Source organism: Lutra lutra, chromosome 2, assembly GCF_902655055.1.
Source record: "Lutra lutra chromosome 2, mLutLut1.2, whole genome shotgun sequence".
Classification (NCBI taxonomy): Eukaryota; Metazoa; Chordata; class Mammalia; order Carnivora; family Mustelidae; genus Lutra; species Lutra lutra.
The window spans coordinates 16,651,980-16,661,323 of record NC_062279.1 but is presented as its reverse complement, the minus strand read 5'-3'; positions in this window follow the sequence as shown (position 1 = coordinate 16,661,323).

The window sequence follows — 9,344 nt, the reverse complement described above, 5'->3', positions numbered from 1 at the left end:
CAACTAGTTTGAAAATGTACTGTTCTAATTGTGGAACTTTATGTAGTGGCCAGTGGTTATAATTATTTCATAGCTAAAGCACGGTACAGTTGATTGAAAGTCTTACTCTCTGAGGAAGATTTTTCAGTTTTTTATTCCCCAGGGGCTTATCAACATAAAGAGATGAGTGGTTTTATGGTTATCTTTTATTTGAAGGAAATGTTAATAAAGTAACTGACACATTGAAATGATTCCTCAAAAAAACCCATTCTCCCAGAACTAGAAAAAGAATCTCCTTCATTTTGCGGTGGGATATTTGCTAAATGTGCAGAGTTAAAAGCAGAAATGAGGCTCGGTTTCCAAGTTCATGCACCTGCCTAGTGACTACAGCAGTTCATTCCCTGCCCGGTGACTGTGGCAGTCACCCCAGCCTGCCTACCCAATCTCCAGTCTCCTTTCTTGCTAAGAGACCCCAGGCTGCATTTAAGTGACAACAAGTAAAAACTACATTTCCCAGCATCCTTTGCAGCCAGATTGGGGCAATGAAGTGCCAGCCTCAGTCCACAGCATGAGGCTTCAAGAAATGTTGCCGTGTGTCTTCTTGCCCTTCCTGCTTTCTCTCTCTCTCTTTTTTTTTTGTCTGAAATATGAATGTGAGAGCTGCAGTTGCAGCAGCCATCCTGTCTGAGCAAATGTGGCCATAGATTAAGGATGGGAAAGCACAAAGCTAGGCAGATCTGGAACAGAATAATAGAGTGGATCCTTCCTCCAACCTTTGATTTGTCTACTTGACAAAAATAAAATAAAGTAAAATAAAATAAACCCCTCATTTGTTTAAGTTACTCAGGTTTCTCCTTACTTGAACAAATATTCCAATTGAAAGAATGTCCCACGGTAGTTCTTCAGTAAATCAGAAAGACCAGAAAAACATTTTCTATCCATTATTTCTATCAGCTCTGTTCTTAGAGTTGGCTGTTTGGAGTAGAACACCATCTGCCTGGGATAGTCCCTGTCTCATTGATGAAGTCCTCATCCTTCTGCTGCATGCTTTTCCATTTTGTTCCACTCATTCCCAACCAAAAGCAAATTCTTACCCAGTAGCCTGAGCATCCACAACTTTGTTGTGATGTTTATTTTATGTTCCATAAAATCAGCGTGATTTCTCCTCTAGATTCAACCCTGGAGGACTTTGTCTTTATCGCTTTGTACTTCCTGCAAAACATTATGACCTATCTTGAATGAACATCAGAGTTACATCTCACAAATTGCCCAACCACTGACCCAAACAAGGGATTTTCTGCATCGGTTCAGAAGCAATACTCTGATAGTTATCTGACACAGTGTGGTATCTTTCCGGTTATGGAGAACACTTCCCTGCCACTGAATTTTGCCACACATCTTTAACTTTTCTGTTATCACCTAACCAGGCTTTATTGAAAAGGGTCAACATAAAAAAAAAATACATCAGGTAACAGTATAAAAAAGAGAACACTTAGCTAAGATCTTCAATAATGGTAAGGTAATTTATTAAAATATCAGTGTGGCTACGGTTTGTTTATCCCTTCATGCCTCTCTCCCCAGCACAAGTCTCCTTCTCCTGAGATTTGAGGGTTTAGACCTATAGAAAGTAGAAGCATCCTATTCCTACCTTACTACTCTACTCTTCTCCATTCCTTGACTTCCCATGAAATGTTAGAGGTATCTCCTGTCTATCATAGCAGCTTAAATGAATTCAGATTAGGCAATGGAGAAAGGATTTGGCTTTGGAAGGCCTCCAAGAGAGAGATTTCCTAACAGATGAGATAGAGGGGGTCGTATTTCTCCTGTGAGTAGTCTGCGGAGTTAGTTGGGGGGACCTCAGAATTGGCCATGTAGTGCCTTCTAGAAAGGGTGCCCCTGAAGGCACAGACACTCCAGCTTCACCAGGGACTCCAGAGCCAAGTGTGGCAATAAACAGTAAAGTCCCCAGACCTGAAGATGCTACAGAAATGTTAGATAATGGTTAGAATTTGTACTTGTAACTGGGGCTTCTTCTCAGCACCTCTGAATCTAGAAGGATACCAGAACTGTCCACAACGGGGATGTGGTTCCAGAAAAAGAACCTCTGACGATGACTATGGTTTCAGTTGCCAATAGTCCAATGGCCGAATTCAAATTGAAGTTAACTTAAACAAAGGAGGAATGTGACCATTCCTCTCCACCTGACTTCCTCTCCAAGATTTTCACCTATAACATTGTTTCTAGAGGGAAAGGAAGGATCTGCAAACAGAAATCTCACAATCCTGACGCAAAGTTTCCTCTAACCCTGACACCTTTCGAGTTCTATTTGTGCCTGTGTATCTTATCAGTTGAATGGGGATCATTGTGACATCATTCAGAGTCTGGATTGGTTAACAACAATTAGGTAACCCTTTGCTGATAGAAAGTACTCTTTTGATCTTTAAAATAAGCTTGAGTATTTTGGTATATGCTGCATTACACGTGAATGATGCCGCTTCTCATTAGAGCACTGCCGGTATTACTGTCTGAGGGCTCAGAGCCCCTGCCTTCATTCTGGCGATTCTGAAATTCTGAAACTGAAACAACTAGCTGAAATAAACAATCCAGATTAACAAATGTGCATTTATCGAAGCCGGCAATGCAGGGTATAGCAGCACTAGCGATAAAATAAATCCCGAGAGAGCGGGAACCTGTGTCTTCTACTGAGATTACAAGCCAACTACCAAGATGGGAAACACATATATTTGTCCTAAATAATTATTTTATTAAGATTATAATTAAGAAACTTGAGGTGGAGGGAAAAGGGAAAATGAAAAAAAAAAAAAAACCAAACAACTGACTCTGTCCCACCTACAAATAATTTTTTAAAATGACTTGAACTGGGGGTGCCTGGGTGACTCAGCTGATTGAACGGCTAACACTTGATTTCTGCTCAGGTCATGATGTCAGGGTCCTGGGGTCGAGCCCTACAGTGGGCTCTGTACTCCGTGAGAAGTCTGCTTGAAAATTCTCTCTCTCTCTCCCTCTGCCTCTGCAGCTCCCTCCCAGCTCCCTCTCTCTCTCAAATAAATAAAACTTTAAAACTAATAATAATAATAAATGAATACATAAGAATGACTTGAACTAAATGCATTAAAACGGAGCAATCTTCAATTTATGCAAAGCAAGCTGATTGAATTTGTTATCACGTCCACTATGGATGATAGGATAGAGAATGGGAGGAAGAAAATCATGTCCTTGGGGCGCCTGGGTGGCTCAGTGGGTTAAGCCGCTGCCTTCGGCTCAGGTCATGATCTCAGGGTCCTGGGATCGAGTCCCGCATCGGGCTCTCTTCTCAGCAGGGAGCCTGCTTCCCTCTCTCTCTCTCTCTGCCTGCCTCTCCGTCTACTTGTGATCTCTCTCTGTCAAATAAATAAATAAAATCTTAAAAAAAAAAAAAAGAAAATCATGTCCTTGAATCAGGTTCATAGCCCTTACAGAGCTGAATGTGTTTTGAAGGCAGTGTATGTGTATGAGGGTATAATTGCAACCAAGAAGGGCGGTTCTCTTTAACTCAAAATCATTTCCAGCATATGATATTTTATTTTGAGTGTTGTCATTAATAATTAAATTCACTGAACAGAAATGAAATTTGATTTGGAACAAGCACTCCTTTTTGGCTTCCTGGTAAACACTGCATTTGGTTTGTTTGCTGCAAGGCTGGGAACATTGGCTTGTTTTGTCTCAAGGCTGGGACTCGCCCAACACCAACCTCCCCCAGCTGCCCACTGGAAATAGTTACCACTATTCTTACAATACCGACTGGCTGCTGACAGGGATATTTTAACTACAGAAGCCAATACAGGGATCAAAAAACATGAAAACCCTCACAAAGATGACTACATTTTTGAGGACTTCTGGAATTTCCCCTGCCAACTTGTACAAATCATGACCTGCATTTCCTGGGTGAGAGTTCAAGAAGACACATGGCAAAAAGCCTGGTTAAATAATGTCATTTGAAACTGGTTCGTGGACAGTTTTTCCTTTAGAGCCAAACCTGTTTCATCACTAGAATAAAAATCTCAGCACCGTAAGTAAGATAAACTAAAAGTGGTGTTTATCAGGAAGGAGATAGAATGTTAGCTTTGGGGAATCTAATAAAAATTGGGAGAATTTAAAATGGCGCTGTGGCTTGACTTGAGACCAGAACCAGAGGTTATGGTAGAGAGGACTAGAGACAAACATGAAGGGTTTTAAGTGGAAAGAAACATCTAGAAGCTAAGGTAAAAGAAGGCTGAAAATATCCTTAGTAGGTGAATAATTCCTTTAGTAAGGATGCTCTTGGAAATAGTGTAAATTTTTCAGTGTTCCCACTTCAGAACGTAACACCCCTCAAAGCCTATATATATCCTCAGAATTTTATTTTTTTACTGGGTCTCCGGGGAGACAGAAATAGTATGTTGATCAGAGGTCGGAGCTTTATATACGACACTTCAGCAAAGAGGATTATGCCCAACAGTTAAGCTAATTAATGGGTGTTGGGAAGGGTGGGAGTGCCAGGGACATAGGGTGGAAGGAGGGACAACAGGGAAGAAAACAGTAGGAGGAGCGAAGTCATGTGGGGCGACTGCTCCTGTGCTCCTGGGCAGGGGACTGTCTTGTATGCTATTGTTCCTGTGTCTCTAACGTAATCACTCGAGTTGATGATTAAACGTACGTGAATTACTCTCTTTTACTATTAAAGGGAACTCTAAGTTACTCCATTTTGTCAGCCACATCAAAGACAAGGAAACACAGAAAGATAGGAAAACAGAAAGATGCCCAAGGTAATGTTTCAGCTGAGCATTCATCCGGGGCGGAAGGAAAGTTGCAAGAATTTGGGCTGGGCAAGGGCAAAGTGGAGATTTGTCCTAGAGCAACCACTTTAACATCTCCTACTGCCTGCCAACTTCTATTAACCTCCTATTCTTGCTACATACAGCCGACTTCCTATGGGATATTTTATTTACCCCCATCAAGTTACTTTCTTTTGGTAAATTGTTAAATAACTCCTTGCCTGCCCCCTCTTTCCAAATTCTTAGAACTTAATTTGATTAAATGAATCTAGTGATAGGGAATGACTTCAAATCCCCAAATGTGATAAACATCTAAATTTCAGTTGGTATCTTTCTATCCCAACTTCTGCGCTTTGTGGAAGAGTTTGCAAATCTTATATGGAAAAAGTCTCACCATGTAAGTAATAAACAGAGCATCATGAAACGAACAGAACATGAAACCATTCATTTCTGAGGTACCACTTCCATTTGGGCTTTTAATATCTTTCTTTGAATCTAATGCTTTCTTGTGGGGGGGAAATTCAATGTGCTATTCTTTGCCTCAAAGGTATTTTGTTGGTTGGATGAGGGTTTTTTCCTTGAAACATGTTTTCACCCTTCTGGCTTTTTATAGTATTATGAGAACAATGACCTCATTCTCTCCAGTTGATAATAAGGCATACTTTTTATAACTTGAAAAGGCATCTGCTTATTGATATGGGAGTTAAAATTAACTATAACGTAAGAGTTAGCCATTGCATGCCTCGCCTTATCTTGCGGAACAAAATAAATAGGATGGAAAACACATGAAGCTTGTGTTCATTTAAGTCTTTGTGAATGATAATCTGTGAGCTGGTAGAGAGACATTTATCTTCTTTTTGTGTTTTAGTTCACAGCTGAAAAATTAAACAAAGTACCCAGTACTGTTGAAAATATCCCTTTCTACATAAGACGAAAATGGGGAGAATATAAAAGTCCTATAATGCAGAGGTCACATTTAATTCACAATCATAACATTTGACAGGTTAACAAGAATGTGAACACTGATAAGCTAATCCTTCTCTCTGGAGGTGATACATCCCACCAGGGTCTGGACTCTATCACATTGTCTGTGGGACTTTATTCTACTTAGAAACCACAAAAATACCATTAAAACTGATTGGAGGTTCAATCCTAAGCAAGAAGAAAGATGATAAATGAATTTAAGGAGTCTAGTGAGATAAGAAACCTGAAAACTGAATAATTGTAATAATTTTATGCAACGGCACTAATATTTCTGAACTAATCTGTGAAATCACTTAATCTTCAATGGATGAGAAAGCCGTGCATTTAACATGAGGTCTCTAGTTTAAGAGTAGTCAAACCTGCTGGGATGGTGGGTTGCAAATAGTGATCAATTCCAGACTGAAATGAGGCTATGACTGTGCATAGTACCTATTCACTTATCTGGTCTTCCTCAGTGAATTAAAGTCTCCTTACAGGACTGCTTATTATTTTTAACTCCTCAGTATTCAGCACATTACCTGGCACACATGGGTACATGATAAAGGCTTATTGTTATTCAGACTATACAGATGGCTGAAAGAAGGCAGATCCTACAAGCCTTAACCTAGCCCAGTGTCCTTTGTAAATTTTTTAATACCATGCTCATCCTGTCGTAAAAATGCAAATACCATGTGGAGGGATTATGCGTTTAGTCTAATCGGCACTGCACACATGAGGATAACAGATCATTTAAGCTATTTGAGAGCTTTGCACCACCCTCTCCTTGTCCCGTCTCACCCCCGCACTGGTGTGCAGGGCATTGGGCCTGGTGGGGATGAGGGTGTACGAAGGCTGACCCGACCCGTACCCGACCATTGAGCCGAGTGAGCGGAAAGAATCCACAGGGCTCTAAAGGGTAGGGGGGGACCAAAGCTGAATTTCACCAGCTTTCCAACTGTAATTGTGGCCAGGCTTCATCACTGACCCAGAAGGTGGCAGGTGTATGTAAGAAGGCAAGCCACCCCCTCACTACAAAGGGGACCAGGGATGAGGACAGAGGAAGAAGTGCCAGAGTCCCCAAGCCTTACCTCGGAGCCAACATAATCCCATACCATGGAACATTCATTCAAGAAATACTTTTTCTTGCATATGATGTGCGAGTGCTGTCTGGGCCTTGCTGGGCGTTTTCCAAAAATGAATCACAGCAGCTGCTCTGCTACCTTCGGGGCTCAAAGAACTTAGTAAGCGAGGCCAGAGCTCCACGCGAACACGGCCACAGCAAGGCCCGCAAGGAGGTGGGCCACGTGAGGGGTCGCGGTGAACCTTCTGTTGAAGAGAGGAAGACCCCTTAGAAAGCTCTCCCACCGTGATGTGAGCCCAACATCTGGGGGCCCCCCAGAGCTCTCTTCACAGTAGCCCCAGAAAGGCAGTATTGCTCAAGGTCAAACTTACCATGTCACTCTCCTGCCTAAAACCTCCCAGTGCCCATTCTTCATAGCTTCTCGGATAAATTAAACTCTGTACATGGCCTAGAGGGCTTGAGGCTCTGCCTAATCTGGCCTCTTCGACCTAATTGTTGTCACTGCTCACTTCTGTTATGTTGCAGATGCACTATAATTCCTCTCCCCCCCACTCTCCCTCTCTCTCTCTGTCTCTGTCTTTGTGTGTGTCTCTCTGTCTCCTTCTGTTCTCTCTCTCTCTCTCTCTCTCTCTCTCTCACACACACACACACACACACACACACACAGAGTTTTCTATTCCATTTGTATAGTATGTCTGAAAATTATGTTCCTCTCTATCCTCTCTACCCAACGAATCCCCATGGTTTCATCTTCTCCCCTCTGCCACTGCTACCCTGTTCAGGCCATCCGCTGTCGTCTCTCATCTGGACTATGGCTATCATTGCCCTGCTTCCAGGTGCTTCTTCCCTGTTATCAAGAATCTACAGAGCAGGCAGTGTCCTTTATAAAATATAAATCAGGTCTCTTTTCACTTATTTAATTAAAATCCTGCAATAATGAAAGCCAGATTCCTCTCCATGCCATCTAAGGCACTGCGTTTGCTGCCTTTTCTCTGTTTCTCCAGCCTCATTACATGAATCACCGTTTTCCTCCAACTCTCTGCTGCACTTGTCTTCTCTTGGTTCCTCAGGGACTCTGAACGCCCTCTGATCTCAAAGACCCAGACACATCCCATCTGCCCAGAACTTTCTCCTTCCAGATGTCCTCGGGGATTTTCTAGTCACTGAGGTCTCAACATAAATGTCAACTCCTTAGAGAGGACTTTTCTAACCAGCCAAAACCAAGTACTATAGCAGTCTTTCAGTTATGGTCTTATCGCATGGCCCTCTTTATTATCTTCATGATACTCCGCACTATCTGAAATTGACTATAGATTTGGGTACTTGTTTGTTTACTTGTCTCTCTTCCCCCGCACTGGAATGCAAGCTCCCCAAGATAAGGAACTATGGCAGCCTTGTTTATCCAGTGTGTATTATGAGACTGGTGATTTATATCCAACAACTCTTCCCTGAATTAATAAGTGGGTCTTCTTTCTCTCACTCTTTTCAGTCTTCATTTGCTCATTTTTTGGTGTGTGTAATTCTATTTCATAGCACACTCACAGTAGAAGGTTTCCCAGAACATACAGGTGCTTACAGAATTCCCTTTTATTTATGGACCACCTTCAAGCAACCTCCAAAGTTAAATAGAAAAAAAAAGTTAATAAATAATGGAAGAATCTTTAGTATATGGTTAAAATTGTAAAAATTCAGTATCACTTTTACCTACCATTCCTCTCTCCGACTGACTCATAGGATTTGTGTCTTTACCTGTGCATTATTTCTGTAAGGACCTATTTAGCCAGAGCAGCTCCATCCTATCCCTGCCCCTCTACCCTCTTCAGGGAACTTACTTAAAAACAAGTCCGGGAAACCAGAAACCAGTCCCAGGTAACAAAGCCCAAATACAACGGTGGGTCAGGCCAGGTGGAGGTATTCAATCAGTGGGGGCGCATGCTGTCTCCCTAGCTACCAAGGAGTATGGGCCCTGCCCTTTGGGTGCCCTTTGGGCGCCAATTCTGATCAAGGTGATAGGCTAGTTCAAATATCTACTATAAGGTAAACTGTAATTCAATTGGTCACTTATGTGTGACCTAGCAGGACTGTGCAGCTTTCTCTGTGTGTTACAATCTCATTGGCCACCTGTGTGTGGCCAGGCCCAACCACATGGCCTTTGCTCTATAAAAGTTAGTCTGTGAGGCAGGGAGGGGTCGCCCTCTCTGTAAGGGGCAGCCTCGACAGGTCTGTTTGACGGTTGGTTTGATTCTTGATGCTTGGCGCGAAATAAAGCTTTGCTTGACCTTTGCTTTGTCTCAGTCTTGCTCCTTTGACCATGGACCCATTACTGGGGGACCCAACATTTCTAAGCATCTGTTCTTGGAAATACTAACATCTTAGGTTTTGTTCATGGTCCACACTCCTTGCTTCAAGTTCTTATCCTCTCTCCTATAGCTTTTCATTTGTTCCCCATCTTTTAATGGTCATGTATTATGCACCAGGCACCAAGAATGCAAACATGACTCAAAAAG